This window comes from Panthera pardus, unplaced genomic scaffold (genome assembly GCF_024362965.1).
Source record: "Panthera pardus isolate Hobbes unplaced genomic scaffold, ASM2436296v1 HiC_scaffold_10, whole genome shotgun sequence".
NCBI classification, from domain to species: Eukaryota; Metazoa; Chordata; class Mammalia; order Carnivora; family Felidae; genus Panthera; species Panthera pardus.
In genome coordinates, this window is record NW_026526655.1 from 85756425 (window position 1) to 85770209 (window position 13785).

At 37.8% G+C, this 13785-nt stretch overlaps 2 pseudogenes; both read left to right on the forward strand.

The window, feature by feature from the left end:
• The first annotated feature begins 411 nt into the window (after nt 1-411).
• Nucleotides 412-1042, forward strand: LOC109270640 (60S ribosomal protein L18a-like; annotated as a pseudogene).
• Nucleotides 1043-5765: 4723 nt separating this feature from the next.
• LOC109270647 (60S ribosomal protein L35a-like) lies at nt 5766-6106 on the forward strand (annotated as a pseudogene).
• Nucleotides 6107-13785: the final 7679 nt, after the last annotated feature.

Genomic DNA, 13785 nt, shown 5'->3' on the forward strand with positions numbered 1-13785 from the left:
GTATGGTTATGTAAGGAGTAAAAAATCAAAATAATAGTCATTTTACATTGTCAAAGTTCAGAGCATACTAAGAAATAACTCTGCCCCAGAGAGAGTTCTACATTCATTTACAACCCCTCTAACTGAAACTAGAATTGTCATCTTCTTTCCCTAACTTGCAAGTTATACCAAAGGCATGTAGTCAACTGGAAAACAAAGAGCACCTCTCCTGACTGTACAGATTAAACCAATTTTAAGCATTTTAACATAAAAGCATATATCACAAGATGCACTGCACAGTATTATTCATACAAGGTCAAATTCTTACCTTTTCCTCATTCGGGTTGGCTACCACATATTGGGTACTTAAGGATTGGATCCATTGCTTTCCAAGTTGCCTGCCTGCTTACCAGAAAATATTTCACTGAAAGTAAAGGGATCCCTTTCTTGAATGGTGGCAAGTGTGGAGAGTGCGCCACGAAGGCCTTGGGCACACTGTGAGAGTGCCTTGCGCTGCCTGCCCACCTCCAAATGCTGCACTCTGCCCCTCTATTGCATGTGAACCTTTCTACCTAATCCTATTATCACCAAGTTCTGCTTCTGCTTTTGTCTCTTAGCTAAAGAAGATGAGTAAGTCTTCAGAGGAAGTGGTCTACTGTGGACAGGTGTTTGAGAAACCTCCCTGGAAGGTGAAGAACTGCAGCATCTAGCTGTGCTAGGACTCCTGCAGCAGCACCTACAACATGTACTGGAAGTCCTGGAACCTCCCCACTGCAGGTGTTGTCACCCAGTGCTACTGAGACATGGGCACCCAGCACAAGTGCCTGGGCACATTCAATCCAAGATCATGAAGGTGTAGGAGATTGTAGCCAGCAAGTGCCGCTGAGTGGCAGTCAAGCAGTTGCATGACTTCAAGATCAAATTCCCACTGCCTCACCAGGTCCTACATCAGCAGCACAAGCCATGCTTAACCACCAAGAGGCCCAAAACTTTCTTGCAGATGCAGAGCCTCCCTGTCCCCAAGTTTGCCCAAATAAACTCCTTGGAAAAATCAGGATGCTAAGAAAGAAAAAGGGAAGAAAAGAAGGAAAGAAAGAAAGAAAGAAAGGGAAAGAAAGAAAGAAAGAAAGAAAGAAAGAAAGGAAGGAAGAAAGAAAGAAAAGGACTCATAAAGAGAACTCAGGTTCAAGATGGCAACCTAGGAAGATCCTGAAGTCATCTTCTCCCATAGACATAACAAATCTACAGCTACATATTGAATAATTTTCTCTGAAGAAGTTCTGAAAACTCGATGAACAATGCCTCCACAACAAAAGATAAAAGAGCCACATCAAGATAGGTAGAAGAGGCAGAGATGTGCTCCTGCTAAAATCCCACCTCAGGCCCAGCAACCCACAATCAGCAGGGACCTCAACAACATGAAACTTTTCCTTGAGGACCAAGAGATTCATGTCTCCACATCAGGCATCCCAACTCTTGGGTCCTGCATCAGAAAGATGAGCCCCCCAAATCTAAAACCAATGGGGATTATGCCCAAGAGAACCATAGGAAACAGAGAACCTGCCCTTAAAGGACTCACACCTGCAAACTCTCTCACCCCAGGACCTAGCACAAGAGCAGCAGTTAGAAAAGCACCTATATCACATATGAAGGAGATCTACTTACCAATCTTAAAGCAAGTGCTGGAGAGCTAGAAAACCAATGGAACTGTCTCTGGGGATGGAAGTTCTGGCAGGCACCACTCTTGGATCTCATTCTACCTTGTTAATGTCAGCACTGGCAGGTGCCACTTTGGCAATCTCCCTCTAACCTGCTGGTACGCATGAGCACACCCTCCCCCCCGCACACACCACAGCCATACCACAGGCAGCCAGCCAGCCAGGCACCCCACATACCCAATGCTACAGCCCTGGCCCAGCCATAACCATCAGCAGCCATGTGCAACTTACACAGGGAATGCCGCTTGAGCCCTGGCTCTGGTGGCCAGAGGGAATTGCATTTCTGGGCCCAGTGGCTCACCTTCTACACAAGGCCACTCCTTCAAGATTGGGAGAGGTAACTGTTCCACCTTATAGAAACAAGCACAGAGAATCAGTCAAAGTGAAGAGACAGAGGAATGCATTCCAAAAGACAGATCAAGACAAAGCCTCAGAAAAAGACCTTAGTGAAGTGAAGATAAGTAATCTACCTGATAAAGTTCAAGTAATGGTCATAAAGATGCTCGCCAAACTTGGGAGAAGAACAGATGAACACAGAACTTCAACAAGTAGATATAAAATATTAAAAAGTACCAAACAGAAGTCACAGAGCTGAAGAACATAATAATTGAACTAAAAAATATACTACAGGTTCAAAAGTAGACTGAATAAAGCAGAACTAATCAGCAAGCTGGAAGACAAAACATAATACTAAAGAAAGCCATCAAACCACAATGGAAAAGAGAAAGAGAAGAGAAAAGGAATGGAGAAGAACTACAAAAATGGCCCGAGCACAATTAACAAAACGGCAACAAGTTATACCTATCAATAATTACTTTAAATGTAAACAGATTAAATTCTCCAATCAAAAGACATGCACTGTGGCTAAATGGATAAAAAACAAGATGCCTCTCTATGTTGCCTACAAGGGACTCACTTCAGAAGTATACACACAGACTGAAAGTGAAGGGATGGAAAAAGATAGGCAAACAAATTGAAATTTTTAAAAAGCTGATGTAGCTACATTTATATCAAATGAAAAGGTTTTAAAAACAAAAACTAAAATAAAATATAAAGAAAGACATTGCATAATGATAAAGGAGTCAATCCAGCAAGAATGCTTAACATTTATAAATATACACATACCCAACATAGAGGCAATAAAATATATAAAGCAAAGATTAATGGACCTAAAGGGAGAAATTGACAGCAACACAATAAGAGTGGGGGAGTTTAACACCCCACTTATATCAATTGGATAGATCACCCAGACAGAAAATCAATAAGAAAACATCAGCCTTAAATGACACATTAGACTAGATGGACTTTATTAATAGACATACACAGAACATTCTATCTGAAAACAGAAGAATACAAATCTCTCTGAAGAGCAGATGGAACATTCTCCAGTATAGATCACATTAGGCCACAAAACAAATCTCAAGAAGAATGAAGTCATATCAAGTATATTTTCCAACCACAATGGTATAAAACTAGAAAAACTGGAAAAGCTACAAAAATGTGAAAACGAAACAGCATGCTACTGAACAACCAACAGGTCATCAAAGAAATCAAAGAGAAATCAAAAAATATCTAGAGACAAATGAAAGCAGAAATATGGCATACCAAAACCTAAGGATGTAACAAAGGAAGATATAAAAGGGAAGTTCATACCAGTACAAGCCTAAGTCAAGAAATAAGAAAAATCTCAAATAAACAATGTAACTTTACAACCAAAGGAACTATAAAAAGAACAAACAAAACTCACAGTTAGTAGAAGGAAAATAATAAAAATCAGAGCAGAAATAAATGAAATAGAGACTAAAAAAACAAATAGAAAAGGTCAACAAAACTAAGAGCTGTTTCTTTGAAAAGATAGACAAAATTAACAAACGTTTAGCTAGACTCACCAAGAAAATGAGAAGGCTCAATTAAATAAAATCAGAAATAAGACAAGTGAAACAACAAATGGTACCACAGACACACAAAGGATTATGAGTCTATGATAAACAATTCTATGCCCACAAACTGGACAACCTAGAAGACATGAGTAAATACCTGGAAATATACAATCTTCCAAGACTGACTCATGAAAAAATAGATTCTGAATAGATCAAATAAAGAGATTGAATGAGTAATCAGAAACCTCCCAACATACAAAAGTCCAGGATCAGATGGCTTTCTGGTGAATTCTACCAAACACTCAAGAAGATTTAATACTTATCTTTTTCAAACTTCTCCACAAAATTGAAGAGGAGGGAATGCCTTCCAAACACTTTCTCTGAAGCCAGCATTATACTGACACCACAACCAGACAAAGACATCATACAAAAAAAGAAAATTATAGGCCAAGATCCTTGTGCTGGGATATTAAAAATATATACAAAAATCTTCAACAAAATGTTAGCAAATGGAATCCAAGAGCACATTAAAAAGATCATACACCATGGGGCGCCTGGATGCTCAGTTGGTTAAGCGTCCAACTTCATCTCAGGTCATGATCTCAAGATTCATGAGTGCAAGCTCCACATCGGGCTCTGTGCTGACAGCTCGGAGCCTGGAGCCTGCTTCAGATCCTGTGTCTCCCTCTCTCTCTGCCCCTCCCCTGCTCATGCTCTGTCTCTCTCAAAAATAAACATTAAAAAAAATTTTTTTAAAGATCATACACCATGATCAAAGTGGGATTTATTCTAATGATGCAAGGATGGTTCAACATCTGGAGATCAGAAATAAAATAGCAATGCCCAGTATCTTCACTTAAAAAAAAAAAAAAAAAAAAAAGATTTTATTTGTAAGTAATCTTGATACCTAACATGGGGCTTGAACTCCCAACCCCTCAAGAGTCACACGCTCTACTGACTGAGCCAGCCAGGCATCCCATCCTCACTTTTACTCCACATAGTATTGGAAGTCCTACCACAGCAATTAGGCAGAAAGAAAGAAAGAAAGAAAGAAAGAAAGAAAGAAAGAAAGAAAGAAAGAAATTCATCCAAACTGGAAAGGAGAAGTATTTGTTACTTGTTGTGGATGACATGGTACTATATTTAGATAACCCTAAAGACTCCACTAAAAATGGTTAGAGCTAATAAATGAATTTGGTAAAGCTGCAGGATACAAAATTAATATACAAAAATCTGTTACACTTCCATACACTAATATTGAACTATAACCAACAGAAATCAAGAATACAATTCCATATACAACTGCATCAAAAGGAACAAAATACCTAGGAATAAATTTAACCAAGGAGGTGAAAGACCTGTACCCTGAGGTACAACTATAAGACATTGGTGAAAGAAATTGAAGAAGACATAAATAAGTGGAAGCATATTCCATGATCATGGATTGGAAGAATTAATATTGTAAAATTATCCATACTACCTGAAGCAATACAGATTCAATGCAATCTCTATCAAATTCTAATGGCATTATTCACAGAACTTAAACAAATAATTACAAAATTTATATGGAACCTCAAAAGACTCCGAAGAACCAAGACAATCTTGAGAAGAACAAATCCAGAAGTATCAGGCTTTGTGATTTCAAACTATAATATAAAGCCACAGTAATTGAAATAATATGTATTGGCATAAAAATAGACACATAGATCTCTGGAATATAATAGAGAGTCCAGAAATAAACTCATGCATATGCATGTATGGTCAATTAATTTATGACAAAGGGGTCAGGAATGTACAACGAATAAAGAATGGTCTCTTCAACAAATGGTGCTAAAAAAAAAAAATGGTATGCCACTACCTGTGCAAGAATGAAACTGGACCACTGCCTTGCACCATTTATGAAAATAAACACAAAATGGATTAAAGACGTTAATGTTAGACCTGAAAACATAAAATTCCTAGAAGAAAACATAGGCAATAACCTCCTTGATATTGGTTGTGGTGATAGTTTTTTGACTCTGACTCCAAAGGCAAGGGAAACAAAAACAAAAATAAATGGGATCACATCAAACTAAAAAGCTTCTGCATAGCTCTTTCTGCCATCTTGGAACCTGTAGAGGCCTGTGGGAAAAGTAGCCTCCATAGACTCCAAGATTCTCCTGATACTCTTTTTGACAGGACTCCTAAAATGACAAATATGTCTGGAAGGCTGTCGTCCAAGGCCATATTTGCTGGCTATAAGTGGGTTCTCTAGAACCAGAGGGAGAACACAGCCCTTCTCAAAATTGAAGGTGTTTATGCTTGAGATGAAACTGAATTCCACCTAGGCCAAGAAATGTGCTTATGTGTAGAAAGCAAAGAACAACACAGTGACTCCCGGTGGCAAACTGAACAAAACCAGAGTAATCTGCGGAAAAGTAACTCATGCTCACGGAAACAGTGGCATGATTTGCCAAATTCCAAAGCAACCTTCCTGCTAAAACCATTGGCCACAGAATCCATGTGATGCTGTACCCCTCAAGGATTTAAACTTACTGAAAAGTAAATAAAGGTATAGATTTGTTCTCTTTTAAAAAAAAAAAAAAAAAGAAAAGAAAAGAAAAAAGAAAAGAAAAGAAAAGAAAAGAAAAAGAAAAACAAAGAAAAGGCTTCTGCATAGCTAAGGAAACCACAAACAAAGTGGAAGGCAACCTACTAAACTGGAGAAGATATTTGCCAATCTGATAAGGGGTTGATATCCAGAATATGCAAAGAACTACAACTCAACAACAACAACAACAAATCTGATTAAAAAATGGGCAGATGATCTAACAGACATTTTTCTAGTGAAGATATACAGATGACTAAGAAGCACATAATTAGATGTTCAATATCACTAATCATCAGGGAAATGCAAATCAAAAGCCACAATGAGATATCATTTTATACCCATCAGAATGGCAAGTATCAAAAAGACAGAAATAACAAGTGTTGTTGAGGATGCAGAGAAAAGGGAATCCATGTGCACTATTGGTGGGAATGTAAGCTGGTATGGCCACCATGGAAAACAATATAGAGGTTCCTTAAAAAATTAAAAATAGAGTTACCATATGATTCACCAATTCCATTACTGGGTATCTATCTGAAGAAAACAAAGACACTAATTTGGAAAGATATATTCATCCTATGTTCACTGCAATATTATTTGCAATAGACAAGATATGGAAATCACCTAAAAGTCCATTGACGGATAAATGGATAAAGAAGACAGAGTAAAAATTTACAATGGAATACTAATTAGCTGTAAATAGGAATGAAATCTCGCCACTTGCAACAACATAGTAGATCTTGAAGGCATTTAATAAGTGAAATAAGTCAAACAGAGAAAGACAAATACTCATTTACGTGGAATCTAACAAACAAAACAAAACCAAATCCAGACTCATTGGCCCAGAGAACAGAGTGGTGGTTGCCTGAGAGCAGATAGATGGGGGAATGGGTAATGGGGATCAAGAGGTATAAACGTCTAGTTATAAAATAAGTAAGTCACGGGGAGGTAACGTACAGAAGCAGGAATACATTCGGTGGCGTTAACTTGTATGGTGACAGATGTGACTAGACATTGCAGTGATCAGTTCACCGTGTATACAAAAGTTGAATCATTGTGTTGTATACATAAAACTAATATGATATTGCATGTCAATTACACTTCAATAAAAAAGAAAAGACTTTATAAAGAAATAATACTTTATAAAGAAAGCTAGGCATCTATGTAATGTTCTTGTAGCGCCTGTTAAAATACACCTAACCTCTTACTTTTTCCCACCTAGTCTCTCAGATTTGAGGCCCTTTAAATGCCCTGCAGACCCTATGCACCTGATCAATGATATCAAGCAGATTAAAATGTACCCATATCCCATATTAAATAGAATCATTTCGCTGTAAAATTTTTGAAAGGATTTTTACAATTTTGTTTTTGAAATTTTAGGCCTTGGGTAACATGCCTAACTTATAACCAGCTACGATTTCTAAGTGATCAGCAAGCACGTAGAGGAATGTTTGCGATTTAACTTAAAAACTGTTTTCAAATACAGTGACATTTTTATGATACTCTTTTTGAAAATGAATGAAGCTGACACAATATTGCATTTTGCTTAGTTATTAACCTGGCCTCCGTACTTCTAATATGCAACCAGTATTTTGTGATCAGGCCTTAAATATTTCCCCAGGTCTGTAAAACTTGGAAACTCTGGAGTGCCTTCAGTTTATTATGAATTAGGCCCACCCACAACAGCCCCCGATGTCATCTCCACCAGAGATCTAGCATAGGAGTCCTCGTGGACTGAACCACCAAACACCCAGCCCAAGGGTTGGTCACTGTGTGGTACTGTCTGGTCTTCTCTGCTGATAGTCTGGCACTGGCCAGCCAGTCTTCTAGCAAGCAGTCCACACCCAGATGGGATACCTTCTTTGAGCTTTCAGAACTCCTCGAGGTCTGGTGGCTACACTTAGCTCCTTATTTGAAGCTTTTCTTTTTTCACATCTTTCAAATAAAATCTTTTGTTGAGGTTCAGCTTGACATTAGAAGCTTGATATAATATATAACTGACCACATTCCCCCTCACCCACAAAAAAAAAAAAAAAGAAAATTACTCTGGAAAAAGCCTTCAGAAATAAATGAACAAAACATATACCCCCTAACATCTCATATTCAGTCTTGGGCTTCTTGAAGGCAACATTACAGCTAATAGCCCAGCCTCCCCACCTCTACTGAACTGTTCTGGGGCCAGAAGTCTCCCAGCCCACCACTCCCAACCAATAGCCCCACATCCTTTACACTGTGCTACTTTTTAAAATGTTTATTTATTTTAGAGAGAGAGAGAGAAAGAGGAAGAGTGTAAGCGGGGGAAGGGGCAGAGGGAGACATGACCAGGGGCTCGAACTCATGAACCAAACATTGAGATCATGACTTGAGCTGAAATCAGACACTTCACTGATTGAGCCACCCAGACGCCCCCAGTATACTGTGCTACTCTAAAGGGAAAATCGGAAACTGTGTAGGTAAACATGGTGTATTGTTCAAATTTAAAATTCTGGGGAGATTTTTCAATATTTACAATTCTGATTTCTTTGTAGAGGTTCCTAAAATAATGACACTATTAAACCTTAAAATTAATACCTTACATTGGGCACAAATGCTCTGCCTTTTATGAGCATCTTCCCTAATCCATTCTTTCTCTTTATTCATTTAATATCGGTTGAGCCCCTCTTCTGTGCCAGATACCATGCTGAGCCGTGGTGAGTACGGCAGACGGAGTCCCTGGGAATAAAGAAGGCAGCAATTGCAACCCATCGTATCGTGGTGTCTTCTGTAAGTGCTTCGCATGGCTAATTTAAACCTGTTTTACTAAAATTCAACCCCATTTCTCCTTGTTCAGCCCATGGAGTAGGTAAACAACAGCCAATCACTATCCTTTCCAACATAGGTTTCCTGATACTTGAAACACTCAAATTTCTTTTTTCTTGCTCAAAATAAACATATTTTTCCACAAAGAAGATTAGATTTGATGTGTGCAACAAGCCAATGTAACTCCTTTGCCGTGTCATCACATTGTCATTGATATGAAAATATAGAATATAACTTTTCAGTCACATTGAAAGGATAAAGGAAAATAGAGTCCCAAGCGATCAACCAGTTTCTTAGGCATTAATCTACACACTAATCCTGATAATACCATTCTAAAAAAAACTGCACTAAAATGAAACAAAAATTTTGCCTCATTGCACAAGCTGAGAAAAAATAACTAATAGGTCTCTATCCCATATGACTCATATCTGCGTACGCTGCCCCCGAAGAAATCAAGACACACTGTCACTGAACAACATTATTATCCCTTAAGAAGGACTGTAAAATGTGTACATCACTCATTCGTTGACATTGAACTTGTGCCAAAACTATTAAGAGCACATATTAATACATATCCCAAATGTGTAGGAATGACTACAGAATAAAACACAAAATGAAATCGGTACTCACTATTAATTTGTCTTTTATAAATGATTAAGTAAAGCATACGAAGGAAATAAAAGGGCAATAAATACCCTTTTATCACAAACCGGGGGATTTCTCTTACTCTGGGCTTGCATACAACCCGTTTAGAAATATGCATAATTGCCTATGGTCAACATCATATCACTGCCAGATTACACATTAAACAGATAACCACTATTATTATAAAAGCGACTTCCTTGACCTCATATTTTGGTCTGGCTAGAAATTCCTGTATTTTCCCAGATCAGCTGTTACACAGTGCCAATCTCATGTCGTGCGTGTCACTTTGCCCCAGTATAAGTGACCGGCGCCTTATAGAGCTCACTCGAAGACACACTTATATGCATAGGAATAGCAGAAGTTCGAGAAATATGATCATAGTTCTTGCAGTGCTTTTTAAAATCTCGTCTATGTGTGTTTTTCTATTATAGCTAAGGTACAGTGTGTGTTATTTGGCAGCTGAATTTGACATGAAAATATAAAAGGTTTGGGCAACCACATATTTGGAAATAGAAATCTTTCCTGAAAACATGGCTTTGGTTTTTAAACACAGCTAAATTTCTGGAAACTTCAATTTGTTAAAGACAGCCAAGACTTCAATCATATTTAACATATTCCTGGGGTTTACATATAGTGTTTCAAAGTAATAAACAACATCTTGTTTGGAGTAGCATGAAGAAAATGAGGCAAGCACTTCTTTAGAGTAAAAGCTCCACTTTTAAAAATAGTTTGGAGACTCATTCTTATGTTGGTAAAATCACAAAACACTATTCAGCAAACAAAACATGATGAGCTCAATTCAAGTTGGTAAACATTTTTAGCTGGCTTCATTTGTAGTAAGAATTTTAATGTAACCATAACTTCAAGAATACATCCCTTATAATAGAAACTTGAGGGGCAAAACTTTTTTTTAATTGTTAATGAGAACGACGGTGTCAAGTTGGCATTTGAAAATCGGAAGAGATGTGATGACAGCAGTGAATTCATTGTTTGAACAAGTTTAAAAATCACATTACAGTGCACTAAAATGCACCCACATTTACTCACGAGCAGGCTCACTGCAGTGACCAACAAGCCCCAGGTCTGATTCAATAGGAGAAAATAGACTCCTTCTTTAAGGTAGCATCTATATGGCCACCTTCCCTCCGGCACATAAAACTAACAGTAAAGTTGTAAATCTTTCACATGCTTTTGTCTCATTGGTCTAAACATAACAGTGATGTCTAAAAAATCTTAAATCACTTAGTAAGAATAACAAGCCCTTTTCAATAAGCAAAACATGAGGAATCAAAATAGTACCATTCAAGGAAAGGAAGGAGCTTTCTCTATACTCTTTATAACAAGTCAGGTCAGAATTCACTTAACCACACTTTTTCCCTAAACAGATTCAGTGAACATAAAATCTGTTGTAAGAACAATTATAGATTCACATCTAGATAATTGAGGGCAAACCAACTAATAAGCATTGGAACATCTTGCTCTGCGGTCAACATTCCCTAATTTTGCCTACATGGTATTCTGAACTTGTTTTATAATCAATATTTTATTTCTGGGGGTTAGTAGGCAAAACATGGGAATTTGTCTGAAGGTTTAAAAGTTGGTTGAGATACTACCTCACACCCATCAGGATAGACGCGCTGCAAAACAGAAAGTAACAAGCGTTGGTGAGGACGTGGAGACATTGGAGCCCCCATGCCCTGTGGGTGGGGATATTAAATGGTGTGGCCACTACATGAAACAGTGTGTCAGTTCCTCAGAATGTTAAAAACAGATTTACCACAGAATCCAGCAATTCTACTTTGGGGTATATACCCAAAAGAACTGGAAGGAGAGTCTCGAAGAGATATTGGTACACCCATGATACAGCAGCATTATTTCATAATGGCCAAACGGTGGGCGCAACCCAAGGATCAGTTAATGAGAGCGTGTAAGCAAATGTACAATGGAATATTGTTCAACCTTAAAAAGGAATGAAATTTTGACAGATGCTACAACATGGATGAACCTAGAGGACGTTCTGCTACGTGAAATAGGCCGCTTACAAGACGACAAATACTGTTATGCGAAGTGCCTTGATTAGTCAAATTCATAAAGACAGAAAGTAGAATGGTAGTTCCCAGGGCTGGGGGTGGGGGAGAATAGGAAGTTGTAGTTTAATGGGTACAGAGTTTCAGTTTTGCAAGAAGAAAAGAGATCCACAGATCACTTGCACAACAACATGAATATACTTAATGCTCCTGAACTGTATACTTAAAACTGGTTAAGATGGTAAATTTTACGTGATGTGTATTTTGTCACAAGTAAATGTTTTTAAACATTGAAATAAATTAGATAGATAGACAGACAGACAAAGTCTGTAGCCTGAAGATCAGGGCCAAGCCTGTTACAACATTTTATCGTTGAATCTTGACAGCAACACAGGCCATGAGTGATATTATGTCCATGTTACAGGTGGGACAGCTAAGGCCCAAACCTCGAACCTCAGAAAAGAACACATTTCTAGCAAGTGGAGGGTTTATGAGATAAATGAGTCCACACCTACACTGTGTTCAGTAGCACACTCTGCCTCTCAACGCTGACATTGATACCTTACTGCAAATCCCTGTCGTTTACTCTCAGGGTCCCAAACAGCAGGCATTGTCATTATTCAATCATCCACGTGTGAGCTGGTCTTCATCTTACATCCATTTATTCAGCACTAAATAGGCACTGGGATAGAAATAGAAAGACAGAATACCTGGCTTGCATGGTTTAGCATCCAGCAAATAAAAACAGATATGAAAGCAAAAGCCCTGCATGTAAGCAGCAATAAAGCAGATGTATAGCCTTTAGTTGGAGCCCACAGGAGGAAGGGAGAATGCCCTGATGAACGAAAGAACGAAGGCAAGTTCTGCCTTCTAGGCACTTTTATCTAAGACCAACTCCGATGGCTTCAAAGGGGCCGAAGACGTGCTCCTGTGACTTCTGCGGTGATGACTGCCTCTCTGTTAGCCTTTTCATCCTTGCCTCCCTCACTCGTTCAAGATGAAAATACCCCCGTTTTTTAGTAGAGGAGGGAAGCCCTAAAAAGTCTATGTTAAATGTCTCTTGGTAAAAGACGTTTCTGATCTAAAAGAGGAAAGGATTTGTAAAAATCTCCAACCATCCACTTAGAGAAAAAATACTATGAAATATTAAGTGTTTGGCCAAACTTCTCTTCCTACAGTCTAATGATGGACAGATATCAGGAGGAAAAAAAAGGAAAATCAATATTTTAAAGCTATTTGTCTCACTGATACACAGCTTAGACTCTGACTCTCAAAGCCCTTACCAAAAAAAAAAAAAAAAAAAAAAAAAGAAAAGATACTTTGCAGTCGTTTTCCAGAGGAATAAAGTTTTATATGTTCCCTATGCAAGCAAAAAGTGATAAGATACAGTAATTTTGGTAATAAACCTTAAGACTTTAAAATTTAAAAGGAAATGTCTATTGAGTCATGTCTAGATACGCCTAGCAGAACTTTGAAAGTACACGCACTAAAGAGTGTAAGGTTGTTGTGCAACCTTAGAGGGACGGGGAAGTCTTTTGCTTCCAATTTTATATGATTTTTATGAATGTATGATATACTTTTTGGCATTTTTCAAATAAAAAAGGAAAAGCAGACAAGATTAATAAATGCTTTCATATACGCATATTACAGGATTAAAGAAGGAAGTCCATCGTCAATGACTATGTTGATTTACATAACAGACACCTTTATCCTTCATTAACAGGAAGTACTATAGCACAGTGGTTAGAAGCGGGGGTTTTTAAGTTAGACAGACTTTGGTTTGAATTTAAGCCTCATTCGTACTGGTTGTGAGCCGGAAAAACATGATTTACCCACTCAAAACTTATGTTCCCATCTATAAAATGGGGATAATAATACAAATCTCTCGGATTTATTGTTAAGATTTTAGACGTTAATATGTGTGGAACATACTGATCCCTCAGTTAAATATAATTATCAGAAGATTACAGGGAACAGAAGAGACCAGGTGATTCTACAATGTTAGCATTAAATTAGCTGAATATAGACATAAAGGAAGAGGAAAGACAAACTGATAATAGACTGTAAGGAAAGCTTGAATTTGATAATAAGGCAGCTTAATTACTCAGATATTGATTAGGATAATAATGAAGCTAAATTTGTATCCTGTT